Source organism: Rhipicephalus sanguineus, chromosome 8, assembly GCF_013339695.2.
Source record: "Rhipicephalus sanguineus isolate Rsan-2018 chromosome 8, BIME_Rsan_1.4, whole genome shotgun sequence".
Lineage (NCBI taxonomy): Eukaryota > Metazoa > Arthropoda > Arachnida > Ixodida > Ixodidae > Rhipicephalus > Rhipicephalus sanguineus.
Window position 1 is genome coordinate 1,525,416 of NC_051183.1, and position 14,457 is coordinate 1,539,872.

Genomic DNA, 14,457 nt, shown 5'->3' on the forward strand with positions numbered 1-14,457 from the left:
AGAGTCTTTAGCGTAACAAAATACAAGTTTTGCTTTTAATGATTAGCAAGAAGGACTTTGAAATAGTGACATCTTTTACACACGCCTACAGGCATTATTATCAACATTATTTTCACAACAATCTGCCAGCCAACGTTTCATACTCATTTTATACATTGTTTACAAATTATGTGATAACGTACGTGGGTTGTCACTAGAGGCCGGATTTTCAGGCACTGTAAAAGTGCGTTTTAGGCGCCCAAAATATAAGCACAAGACATTTTTACGTAAATGTAAGTATTTTAATCAAAGAAGTGCGCGACCTCTGTCTAAGAGAGCAAAACAAAAAATGCTGTTTAAGATGGCACAAAAGCGCCAGCAGTTGCGCGTAGTCGTGCGATTGTCCAAATTCTCGCATGCACGGTTCGCAGAAAATGGTATCTCCGCTTATTCTGTAGCATTCTGTGTCAAGTGTCCACTGTCGAATCGACACGCTCACTGTTGTCTTTGTTTTCGGCGTTACTGAGAATGGCAGAAGGAGGGATTCCTCCTATTGGCAAGGTCGAATCGCCTAGAGCCGATTTCTCCCCTGGCAGTGAACACCCTAAAATGTAAATTACAAACAAAACAAAAACCGCGTACCCATCACATTTTTATTTCTTTTCTGCTCTTCACTCTCCCCTCCCCTGACAGCTCTCCGCGGTTTCGCATTCGCCAACCACTTGCACCAGATAAACGCGACAGCGTATGCTCGCTGTCGCGTCTCATGTCAGTGCTGCTAGCCGTTGTTTCCGTTAGTTGGTTAAACTAGAGGACTAGGTTGAACCCCATTAGAGTTCCAAGCAGTCAATATTGCGCGGTAACATGAACAACGGCCTTAATCGGCTCCAAGAATGGCAACTTTGAGGCTGAATAGCGTTCATTGGCGCCAATTTTGAAAATAGACATTTTTGGCATTCAGGCACAAACGCTAAAATATGCATTTTTAGGCGCTTTAAACACTATAACAACTCGTGATAACCTCTAATTCATGCTCATATAGCAAAATGACACGATAGGAGCGGAACGAAAAAACAGGTATTTGCCTAAAATCCGGTCTCAAGTCATCACCATCCACGAGCGGTCAGCTTTATATGGATCAAACCTGACTGGTTATTTAGATAGAGCCTCAATATCAGTCAAAGTCTACATGACTAAATACACAGTGAACTGGAGAAAACATGTTTTCATGGGTGGACATTATTCACCACTGAAAGTGTCATGCCCCCCGGTGGAAAAATAGAACCCTATTTTTTTCCTGCTCAGTTGCTAAGTAATCATTCTGCGCATTCCTTCATAATCAGTGGCGCATACAGTAACAATGTTCTTTAATAATTTAGGTCGTGGATTGTTCAACTCATAACCGAAAGTTATGGTCCCGGAACTCAGCGCGTTGTCAAGGGAATAAAATCGAGAAAGAGCAGTCTTCAAATGATACAGTTATCATCCCGTCCTGAGACAAATTCCCATTTACTAGTGATAATTCAGGTAACGCAAAGGAGAACAGCGATAGACGTATTTTATAACCAATTTTCAACACCGCTAAGCACAACTCTTCCGTGTACGTCGACAATCACGCGCTGCGCTGTTCACTGCTGATAACAGCATAGCTCATCCCTTTTTCAAGCGTTATGTTATATGAATTTGCAAGCCTAAAGCATATTCATAATAACTGTCAACGTCATTGCAGCCTTTGCCTAACTGCTCGTATGTATCAGCTGGTCTCTCATACAATCGTATCAGTTATTTCTGAAGAACATACCGTTAATAACTTTGCGCCGTACTCTCTACACTGTTTGCGTTAAGGTATGCGCCTGCATATTTATGCACAGGACATTCGTGTTAGTATTCTGCACTGAACGTGCTCTGAAGCCTTATACTCATTATCTTGCAGGAACTGGCAGCGGATGCCCGGACAGCACTGCCTGCATCAAAAGCTGCAACGTTCAGGGTTACAGCATTGGAATCTGCCTTGCGCCTCTCCTGAACGTCTGTGCGTGCTTGTAATTTCGAACAGACTCCATCACTGGATGGCAATAAACATATTAACCCCATAGACGATGCACTGCGGTCTTGTTAAATATTCTTTTTTTTTTGAGCGAAACACCTTCTTTATTAACGTTACGATAATCTTCATCGGTTATTGCAACTATTTAGCACGACGCAAGAATGCTGCTCGACTATGTTACCGTCTCCATGAGCACGGTAAGAACAGAATTATGTATTCACTTCCGAAACAAGTTTGACTACCGCTTCTATTAGTCTTCTAGTTATTGTGTTTGTTGTCCCCGGCTTTCGATATTATCATTTAAAATATTTGTATGTCAAGCTGCTTTCAGGGACGAGATCAATAGAACGGGCAGCAAGGTATCCTAGTATAATATCACACTAGCGCAACAGTTTGCACGGTACTAAAGACAGAGTACTGAAGAGACCGCTATACAAAAGGTGATCAGTAATGGAATTGCATACATATCTACCATGAAACAGTCATCGCGTCACTGTAACAGCGAGTAGCTCTATTTCCCACTGTCTTCTTTACACCACCACCAACAACAACAACAAAAAATGCGGGAAGTCTGCACTAAGTCACGCAAAGCATGGCACAGCGAAGCACGGGCCCGTCGCCGCTCGTACTCGGCTTCCATCACGTCGGGGTCTTCGCGGAGCAATCGCTTTCTCGCCGTCTCCCTGGCACGTTCTCGCCGAGCGTAGCCACGATCGGCTCGTAGGCGCCTCTTCGCGGCTGCTTCGCCAGCCAAGTAGCCTTCATATCCAGTCGCTGCCGCTGCCGTTCCCGTCGACCGACGCGTCTAGCTTCGATATGCGTGGTGTCCTCCTCAAGAGTACGCACTTTCCTAGGACCGCCCATGACAGTCTGGGCACGATAGGGCGCAGCCAGGCTATGCAATGCAGAGCGGAGGTGCCGCGAAGGCTCCGTCGCTGGGCGTGGCTTAGCTATTGCTAGAGTCACTAGTGACTCTAGCAATAGCACCAGTGACTCTAGCTATTGCCCTATGTGCGGCTCGGCCAGGTGGTGCGGTATCCAGTTGCTAGACGACGCGATGCGAGGGGCGCGCGATGTCTCCGTCAGTGGGCGTGGCTTAGCGGCAGCTGTCTATTTTTGCGCATCTAGTGGCTTGGCGAGGGTATGGCAGATGTTGCCCAGCTGCGGCGCGGCTGGTTGCTAGGCGACGCGAGCCGAAGTTTTTGGATCACGAACGGACATTTTACACCGAGCTATAACAGCTTCACGGTTAAAAAAGTTTCGCGCCTGAGAGAATTCAGGTGCAACATCACATTAGACAGGCGAATCTGATGTACATTTTACTTAATCGTGGTAAAGACTGTCAGTCTTTAGTGCTATGTTGTCGTTCTTCATTCCTGGTTTCGTTATCTTTCCTTGGGATATTTTTACAGCAAAATCTGTAGTGGCATCGTAACAGCAACCTAATATGGTGGCCTAATTGTCCGCCGCCTCCGCCGGTGCACGTGACCGCTGTCGAGGGCAATAAGAAAGAAATATGCAGGATCGAGGAGGATTTGAAAGCAGGCCTTCCTTGTGGCAGTAGAGTATTTTGCCACAAAGCCACGCCGGTTGTGGGAAAAAAAACCGTATACAGCCGTATACAGACGCAAAAGACGTTTGCAAAAACACCGTATCCAGCTATCATGTCTGGCAAGGAATCGCGTTAACATGTGTAATATAATGTGGCCGAATAGTAGACTAACAACCGGGCGTCATACAATGCGAAACACGTAACGTGTGGGCTGCTTATAGCTTCCCACCCATTACAAAGATCCCAGGCATAATTATTCGTCGTCATGAGCCACAGAATTAACAAAGTGCGCATAACGCCTTACAGATGTATAGGGGGTACCTCGGTTCTCCGCAGAATGATCAACGATGACGTAGTCGGTGCTGGCTTATTATTAAAAATGATGACAACTTATCGCGTGGCGATAACCTTGAAACTCGACTTGTAGTAGCCACCCCAACGGAGTTTACAACGGGGTCCAGACAGATGGCTCCTCTAGCTTTCGCTGAGACTTTGCTGCGTGTTCCACGCAGGCTTGGTGTTTTTTTTCTCGTTCATTGTTTTTATTATAAGCGTACAGGGGGAATGGAAAGAAACCCGAACGGATCTACGTTCACCATTGTTACGCTTTCTTTACAAGCGGTTGTAGCCTGAATGGTAAAAAAAAGCTAATACAGGAATCGATGATGCAATCAGAGACCATTCTAATCTCTTTTTATTGCCAGCAATGTCAGAGCATGATTAAAATAGCGCGCCGCACTGTTCCTGTTTCTTTCAATCACTGCTGTACAAATGTGTATACGGAGCGATAAAAACAGCCGAAGCCATCTCTACAAGCGCACAAAGAACCTTACAAAGAATATTTTTATGGAAACCTCTACCAAGGGTATGAAATGGTGCTAAGTCAGTACATTTCATAAACAGTAGATATTGTCACGGGGTCGTGACGTCGACGAAGGGAGTAGTCATCGTGTCGAAGATGAAACCCTTTATATGGCCGAACTTGTGGCCTGGAAACGGAAAGTCAAACTACAGCAATGCACTGTACACTGATAGCGGCGAACAGAGCGTCGGCTGTCGATAAAACTGATCATCGCTGGGACGCGCCGTCGTAAACATCATGTATCGAACTTTCTAGCGTTATCACTGGTAGTTGCGCAAGCTCTGGAATAATCTCGACTATTCGCGCCATGTGCGCAATCTTGACAAAATGATCTGCTACAATCTGGAATGTTCCCAGACATTCCGACGCGACCCGCGCAATACAGCGATCACACGTGCAACGGACCAGTTACTCAAACTATAACAAAAGAAGCGCGCGCGACAATATTAGTCCGACTAGAATTGTAGGTGGGCATACAAGTGCTTTATCTGCAAAGCCATTTGTACGAAATATGACCGCGATGATAGACTTTGTTCCGCGTGCCGGTCTAACATTAGACTTTTCCATAAGCTGTGCGTACCATTACTAAGGAGCAAGTAGATATGCGCAAGATTTATCTTGGCTACCACAAGATACTGTATATTTTGAAAGTTCAAATGAAGCTTTTTTTAAAAGCCCTTCGGAGGACGTCTCAAAAGAGGACGCCGTCGTTGCAGCTGATGAAGCAATGTACTGTTGTTTCTGGAACTTCACAGTGGCGGCAATAATTAAAAACTTAAAAAAAATGCCGTTCCTTTCTAATCAGGCTTTTACAATAGTGTTTCGGTGTGCACCTTGTAGAGAAATGTCTCCGAGCTTGGAGAAATGCCAGTTTTATTCACACGCTCACGCGCATCACGTACTGGTAACCGAATGTATAATAAGCGGTCCAATGAGGGTGGCAATGCCATACGTAATATACTGTCATGCATGCTTAGTATTGCGATAGCAATTATACGGACAGTCTCAGCTGGTTTTTGTACGTCCCCGTCGCCGTCATGCACCGTATATGTATAAGTATGTATATATATATATGTATGTAAAAGCCCCCAAGAAAAATAATTCAAAAAATGCTTCCGAAGCGCGGAATCGAACCAGGGACCTCTCGCTCGACAGCGCGTGGCGCTAGCCACTACGCCACGAAACGCAGATCGTCCATGTAGCTAACGGCGAGCGTTTTATACACCCTCTTTACCGCTGGCCGGACTCAGAGACGGCAGGCGCTTATAAGCGTTTCTTCATTACGAGCGAGATGGCGCGAGGAGCGCGCTGGGCGTGCTGGGCTTTAAAGGTCGCCGCCCCGCTCCTGCGAACGCCGATGCTCTTTTCCCTACAGAGGCGTGGTCGCCTTCGTGCGCTTATCTCAAGGAAAGAAGGAGGCGGGCGGTTGTATGTCTCGTGCTTTCCCCGCGATGTCCGCGCTGAAGTCACAGAGCGTACGAAGGTCACTTCGCTCGCTGCAGCGGCCGCGTTTGCAAAAGGAGCGCGCTGTTCAAACAGAAATAAGTAACAACTGCGACATTTAGTTCGCGCTCGTCCTGTGTATACCTGTTCGTTCGTTTCGTGCGTATTGCTTTATGTTTCAGCAGCGCGCTTCAAGTATTGAGCTGTGACGCACGATACTTCGCGCTCGTCCTGTGTGCGTTCTTGTCGTGCATCCTTTGGGCTCGAGCGACGCGCTGGCAATTTCGAGCTGCTTTCCGTTCTTCGCGTTACATTCCAATTTGTTGCTATCGCATTCATTGCTTCACCGTTGCGGCAAAACTGTGACTTTTCTCTTATTAACACGAAAATGTTTCATGCCGGGGTCCACCAAGACTTCACTGACATCGTTTCCGTCACGGATGTGAAATCGATCAAACGCACCCGTATTGATCACAAAGAAAAATAAAATAAAAATTTCGGTTGATTTGGATGACCTAGGAGTCGAACCCATTACCTCTCGGCCCGCGACAACAGGAGCCGAGCGCTTTGCTCACTGCGCTTCTGTCGCTCATGCACGAACGCTTATAAGCACATTATATCTCTCACACATCCTGCCTTTCACAGTGACCTTCGATCGTGTGGGGCAGTGTCCTCGTCTTGGAAAGGTGTAGTTAAGTTTGCATCATGACACTAACGAGCACCGACAGGACTCGCTTCGGTAGTTTCAGAGCAGCGGAGGCCGGCTTCCCCATTTCCGCTTCACATTGTTTCAATACACTTTGACTAGGTGCTTTTTGCAGTGCGAGACGCCAGCGGGCAGCGGAACGCCTTCACGCGTTCACGGCTCAAGCTAAAAGGTCTGCCTCTCGCGTTCGTGAAGCGCTGTGTGTTAGTGCATGCATGAACAGACGTGTAGGTGACCCAACTGCTGGAGTGCGCACGCCTTGCCGTTCCTCTCCTCAAATGACGACGCTCTCCATGAAAGCATGTCGAGTACACGTGATGCGCTTGTTCATGCCATGTTAACTACTTCAGCTACCACAACGGTTTAACCATGATCGTTGACGTTAGTCGTCGGGACTGAGATGTGCCACTAGGATCACCGTAGGTGCGTCCACATCAAATCGTGCTATAACCGCCAAACACCAGCAGACATGTGATAGCTCTCATTTATCAATGTACTATGAACATTGAACTACTATCGTAAAGCGACGTTTCACTTTCGTGTTATACCGATTCCTGTGATGTTGGGCTCGACCACGTCTTTTAGAGGATAGCGCTTGCCCACACGATAAAATGTTACCCTTGCTCTTGGTAAGCCGCGCCACAATTGTTAGGAAAGTTCTGTATTGTATTAAACTATTCTGGCAAGGTTGCGTCGATGACACTAGTGCAATTTAATATGGAGCCAATGCGGGCCCCATAAGTAACGCTCGATTTTCTTGATGTGTGAAAGACAACCTTTCCACCTACAATCAAAGTACCGACGGCCAACGACTATGCGCGTCGTTATCGATGTATGGCGCGTATTGATCGTAGTTTCAGTTTTGAATTTTGGGGCACACGTAAGCCCAATAAAGAATTTCGTCATTACCGTTGAGAGCTTTCTTCACCATCCCTACCACACGACATCTGGTAGGGGGAGCTGGTTCGCTCATGTTCTAGGCGATCTGGGCCCAGGATATGAAGAAGATGCCTAAAGACATCCCGGATAGTCGAAGTGGTCGTAGGCAACAATGGCTACCACTACAATACGGACCCCTATCCGACAAGCCAAAGACATGGCGACCACGACAGACAGGCACGATGACGGTCCCTGTGTCACATGGAACAGTCATCATGCTTCAGCCCAGAGAGCCACCGCCTTTCCGCGCATCATCACCTGAAGACGCGGAAACATAGTTCAAAAATACTGACGCGTTGCCCCAGTACAACAGCTGGGACAGCGACTATAACTTTCGCCTCGTACTATTCGCCAATTAATATGCCACCAAGGCATGTTTTAAGAAATCAGAGGCCGCTCTGACTACCTGAGATCTCTTGCTGAACACTTTCACAAGCGTCGTCAGTAAAGAAAGGGACAAACTCTGCTGACGAGTCAAGAAAACCTACCGAACTGGAACATCAGGGCGTTCACCGAAGAAATGACCCACGAGATCCGCGATGCCCATCCCGTTATGTCTGAGGAAAAGATTCCCTTCCTGTTTCGGGGAGTGAAGCAAGAACTGTTTGCAGGACTTGTACGCAACCTGCCCAATACTGTTAAAAAACTTATATCGAATGTCACGAGAACAAAAATGGAGCTAAAGATGCGGAAAAGACCGTACGACCTCTACCCTTCGACAACGAACCACGCCGAAACTCAAGCCTCCTCCCACCGACGACCTGTGCGTGACTATCACATTGCTCGTGCGTGAAGAGCTGCGCAAGCTGTTTCCTGAATCGCAGCCTCAGGTCCAGTCAACTGATGACAATGTCCATGATGAAATTCAGCAAACTCTGGGCGTTGCCCAACCACCGCATCATCAGCCAGAAGCTAAGACCTACGCTGTCACGTCCATTTTTATACATGAGTAACAGAAAATTTCTGTGTTATCGCGGGGGCTGGCGTTCGCTCCAGGTTAAGCTCGACTATTCTAAATTGAAGCGGAGCAGCCGTCAGGAACACGCTGAGTGTCGATAGTTCCTGGTGTCATCTGCTAGCCATGAATTTTTTGCGCCTGTATGTATGGCGGGGACTGCTTGTCATGACTGTTCTATGGCCTTGGCGCACTCATGAATTGCCGACACGTTTTCGATCACTGATTGCAGCGTTTAGGCTTCGGCCTCCGTGTCTGCGCTGTAGTGCAATGTTTTTATACAGCGGGCTGCGTGTGCTGGGTTGCGAAGCTTGCTCCGTCGGTTTAGGTCAGTAGTTCAGAGCTTTAGGCACATGATGAACGACGTGCGATGCATTAAAATAAATTATCGTTACAGCCAAAAACCTTTGAATAGATCCAATTATGTTTTGAGCAGCTGCTGTGTAAGTGCGCCATAAGTACTTGGGATTTAGACAAGACAATTACTAGGTTGAGAGCGCGAAGAAAAAGGGGATGCACGACAATGCTATGAAGTATTGACAGGTTTTCTCGCATTCTGTTATGCAGCATGTGTTAATCCCTACGTTGATAAATCGACGCTTTCCGACTGAGCCACGGTGATCTGAAAGTACGGTGACCAGACTTGGTGTAATCACATTAACGCAAAGAAACACAAAGCTTTCATATCAGTCGTAATAAGATATACCTGCGATAATAACGACACACCTGCGCGGAGCGCGCAGCGCAGTCACAGCGAAAACGAGACAAACAGAGAGAGCCACAACTTTATTTTTGTCCTTGCTGGGGTCAAGGGAGGCGGGAACGCCGGGAGACTAGCCCTACCGGAGCCTCCCTTCCTCAGGCAGCGGCCAGACCTTGGGTCTTGGCGGAGTCTTCGGCCGGCCGGACTACAGAGAGTTAGTCATCCGGGCACGCACTGAGCAGCATAGCCTCCCACTGCTCGGGCGTGGTTATCTTAAGTTTAGGGTTCTTGCTGTGTTTGACGGCGCGAGCCACCCCGCGAGCTTTGCATTGTGGTGTGTAAACGCTCGGGTATATGGGACTGTACAGCGTGGATGCAGGGAATGCCCGTGTCTGTAATAATCGCCATATTGTTGCCTGGCGCTTTTTTAATGAAGTGTCAGTGGGTGGGTACCTCGATCTTGCCCTACGGTAATGCATGACTATTTCACCATACGTAACCATTCTTTCTTTCGCGTGGCCGGACCAGGACTCGAATTCTTCGTCCTGCTGAGCTCGTCGGGGGGGGGGGGGGGGGTAGCTGCTCTGATGACGGGTGATGCGCCCGGTGGACGATTTTTCGGGCAGCGTCGTGAGCGGCTTCGTTCCAGGCAAGGCCCGAATGGCCAGGAGCCCAAAATAAATAAAGTTGGCGGCGACGAGACGGAGATGTGCGGCAGTATGCGATTCGCTTGCGGTGAGATTAGTCCCTTGGTGAAGTAGCAGATAGCTGTCTTGCTGTCACTAACGATGCAAGAGGCGGTAGTCGTCATGTAGGCTAAACGATGGCAGCTTCTTCGCCCTCTTCGGGTTGTGTGGTGAGTAAGGAGCTGGTGGTGGTAGTAACATGATTCTGCCCTGTAACGAAAGCGAGCGCCATGGCCGGTTGTTGCGGGTACTCTGCTACGTCGATGTAAGCTACATGCGGGCCCCCTAGTAACTCTTGCTGAGATGTTTCACGCGGTCGGCGTGCCGTTCTGCGTTGTAGACAGTGTGCATATTGCGAGGGAGGGGGAGAATTAGGAACGTTTCTCGGGCGTCCTTGGACATTGCGACCTTCGCTCCGGTCTGTGTAGCGTGTTAGATGTCAAGGGTACGGAGGATGTGCTGCCAGGTCTTTGCGAGAGCTGCTCGCAGTGTGAAATTAGCTGAGCCTCAATTAACCCCTCAATTGTGTTATGTACGCCTAATTCCGTGAGCTTTTGATTCTCCGTAGATTGGGGGACGTGCAGGGCTTGCTTGTATGCTTTTTTGATAATGATGTTAATCTTCTGATTCTTGGCGTTGCCGAGGCATAGGAAGGGCGCGACGTACAAGATGCGGCTGATAATAAATTATTGCACCAACCGTAAGAAGTTGTCCTCTTTCATTGCGAGGCGCTTATTGGCGATGCGCGCGATGAACCTTCCTATTTGAGTAGCGTCGAAGAGTGGGCTTTCTAGAGTCTGTTCTGAACTCCATTGAGGGAACTAATACAAGTACACTGCCATGCAGAGGGCCCGGGTTCAAATCCCATCGTATCATGTATATATTTTTATTGGTTTTGTAGCGAAGCTTATTGGAACCCTGAAGTGGGTCGTCCGCTCCGGCCCCTTCTAGTGGGTTGCCCTCTTCGGACAGAGCGCAGCTCGCGCAGAGTCGGCCCCGCCTTGACTGTCGCTGTCGCTCATCTTCGCCGAGTGTCCGCCAATAAACATCTTTATAATTTGGTGGAGAGTGCTGTGCCCTTCAAACAACTACGGTCAGCATTCAATGCCCTTGGAGCTGCGATCCCGTGCCGTGCCCTCTACCATGACTCAAGATGCCGCCCAGCAAACGCCTCCCCCTGCACCGACATCTTGTCCCGGTGTCCCCCGTATCCGCGACCCTCCTGTTTTCACCGGCGCGGATGGCACCGACGTCGAGGACTGGCTCGCGATTTACGAGCGTGTCAGCGTACCCAATAAATGGGACGAGGCCGGAAAACTAAGCAACCTGGTTTTCTACCTCGCGGGTGTCGCAAGCCTATGGTACAACAACCACGCTTCCGATTTCACTACGTGGTCCGCTTTCAAGACCGCCATCGTCGACGTGTTTGGCCGCCCTGCCGTTCGTAAGCTGCAAGCTGAACAGCGTTTGCGTGAACGAGCCCAGCAGTCCGGCGAGTCTTTCACGAGTTACATTGAAGACGTCCTGGACTTGTGCAAGAAAGCCAATGCGACCATGCCTGAGTCTGACAAGATCCGGAACGTCATGAAAGGCATCGACGACGATGCCTTCACCATGTTGCTCGCGAAAAACCCTAGCACTGTGGCTGAGGTCATCACACTGTGCCAAAGCTATGAGGAGCTGCGCCGGCAGCGGCTGATGACGCGTCGACCTCCATCACGCGACGCCGACCTCGAAGGCATGTCGGCCATTTCGGACCACTCCGTCTTGCTCGCCGAAATCAAGTCCTTCGTGCGCGAGGAGATTGCCCGCCAGTTCTCTCTACTGGCCTTCGCTCACCCGCAGCCTGTTGAACAGCCGTCGAGCACACTGCTGCCTCCCCTACGCCGGGCTATTGAGCAGGAAATCGCCGAGGTCATGCCGGAATACCACCAGCCCCCTCGGGCGACTGCGCCGCTCAGTTACGCGCAAGTTGTCGCCAGGCCGCCTCCTGCGATTCCTGTGGTTCCCCCACATACTTACGCCGGAGCCGTCGCAAGGCCTCAGGCCTTCGAAGAGAGTGTGCCGGCTGCGTACGCCGACGTCGTCCATACGCCACGACTGCAGCCCACCATGCAGTCATATCAGCAGCCACCCCGTCCCTCGCGTCCTGCGACATGGATGGGACCTAGCCCGGCAAGCCGATGGCGCACTTCCGACAACCGCCCCATCTGCTTTGCGTGCGGTTGCGCCGGTCACGTCGCCCGCTATTGCAATCGCATGCAGGCGCCTCGATTCGGATCGACCGTCACCAGCCAGTCCAGCCGCCCATACTACGAGCCGCCGCCGCCTATGTCACCGACGTCACGCCCGTCTCCATCTAACCGCCGTTCGCCGTCCCCAAGACGCCGCTCACTGTCACCGATGCGGCCCCGTCCGGTCGCGCGCGACCAGGAAAACTAGCCGTCGCAGTCCAAGAGGCAAGGGCTGCGACGCTATCGAACTGCCAAAGCCCTCAGCAAAGCCCATCGAACGTAGTAGACGTGTTTGTAGATGGCGTGCGCACATTGGCCCTTGTGGACACTGGAGCTGCCGTATCCGTTATGGACGCTAACTTTAGCCGACTACTACGAAAAGTGACGACGCCGCTTTCCGGGCTCTCCCTCCGTACAGCCAGCGCCCAAAGTATTCACCCGACAGCGGTGTGTACAGCCCGTGTCATCATTCAGGACGCTCTGTACGCCGTCGAATTCATCATCATTTCTTCATGCTCTCACGACGTCATCCTGGGTTGGGATTTTCTCGCTCGCCACGACGCCGTAATTCGTTGCGCACCAGCCGAAATAGAGCTCTCACCATTCTCCAATTTGACGCCGGCGAATAGTCCATCGGCTGCGACCAAGGTACTCGTCAAAGACGACACAACAGTTCCTGCAAACTCGTCAGCGGCCGTCCCCGTCTATTGCACCGGTCTCTCCGACACCGTTGCACTCCTTTCTCCCTCTGACCGCGTTTTCACCAGGAAAGGTTTGCTGGTGCCATTTGCGACCGTGCAAGTCACTCAGGGCGACACCGACATTTTCGTTACGAACCCATCCCCGTACGTTGTTACGTTGGTGCGAGGGGAATGTCTCGGCAGAGCGGAAGCCCTCGAAGACGCACAAGTTATGGACGCACCGGGTGACACGCACTGTGCCAGCTCCCGTACGCTCAGTGCTGTTACCACATCCGACTCGTCACCCGCTGACATGTTTGCTTCCTCCATTGCTGACAACCTCACGTCGGTCCAGCGTTCCCAGCTTCTGTGCCTGTTGGAAGAATTTCGTTCTTCGTTCGATGTCGCACAAACTTCTCTCGGCCGCACGTCTGCTGTCACGCATCGCATCGACACTGGCGCCCAACCACCACTGCGGCAACGTCCCTATCGCGTATCTCCTGCAGAGCGTCGTGTAATTAACGAGCAAGTCGAAGACATGCTTCGCCGCGATGTTATTCGACCCTCAAACAGCCCATGGGCGTCTCCTGTCGTTCTCGTTGCGAAGAAGGACGGCTCTGTGCGGTTCTGCGTGGACTACCGACGACTCAATAAGATCACCCGTAAAGACGTTTATCCCCTCCCTCGAATAGACGACGCCATTGACAGCCTGCAAGGAGCAGAATTCTTTTCATCGCTCGATTTGCGCTCAGGGTACTGGCAAGTCCCCATGGCTGATGACGCTCGACCGAAGACAGCGTTTGTCACACCCGACGGCTTGTACGAATTCAACGTCATGCCGTTTGGGCTGTGTAATGCGCCCGCGACCTTTGAGCGCATGATGGACACCGTTCTGCGCAACTTGAAATGGCACACGTGCCTGTGCTACCTCGACGACGTCGTCGTTTTCGCCCCGGACTTCTCCACGCATCTTCAACGCCTGCGGCTTGTTTTGACGCGTTTGAGCGACGCCGGGCTACAACTGAACCTAAAGAAGTGCCGATTTGCAGCACGGCAGCTGACAATACTAGGCTACGTCGTATCCAAGGACGGAATTCTCCCCGATCCAGCCAAGCTTCGGGCCGTGACAGAGTTCCCCAAACCTACGTCCGTCAAAGAACTGCGCAGTTTCGTAGGACTATGCTCCTACTTTCGGCGCTTCATACGAAACTTCGCGACCATCATATCGCCGCTGACGAAGCTCCTTGGCAGCAACGGGCCCCTCAATACATGGTCGTCAGAGTGCGACGCCGCTTTCGCGAAGCTCCGTCGTTTGTTGACGTCTCCTCCGATACTACGCCACTACGACCCTGCGGCCCCTACAGAGGTACACACGGATGCCAGCGGTGTGGGCCTCGGCGCTGTCCTTGCACAGCGCAAACCTGGGTTTCCGGAATATGTCGTGGCATATGCAAGTCGCACGCTTACTAAAGCCGAGACCAATTACACCGTCACGGAGAAAGAATGCCTGGCAATCATCTGGGCCCTTACGAAGTTCCGACCTTATTTGTATGGTCGCCCATTTGATGTCGTCACCGACCATCATGCGCTGTGCTGGTTGTCGTCATTGAAAGATCCCTCAGGCCGTCTCGCCCGTTGGGCACTTCGCCTGCAAGACTACGACATCCGCGT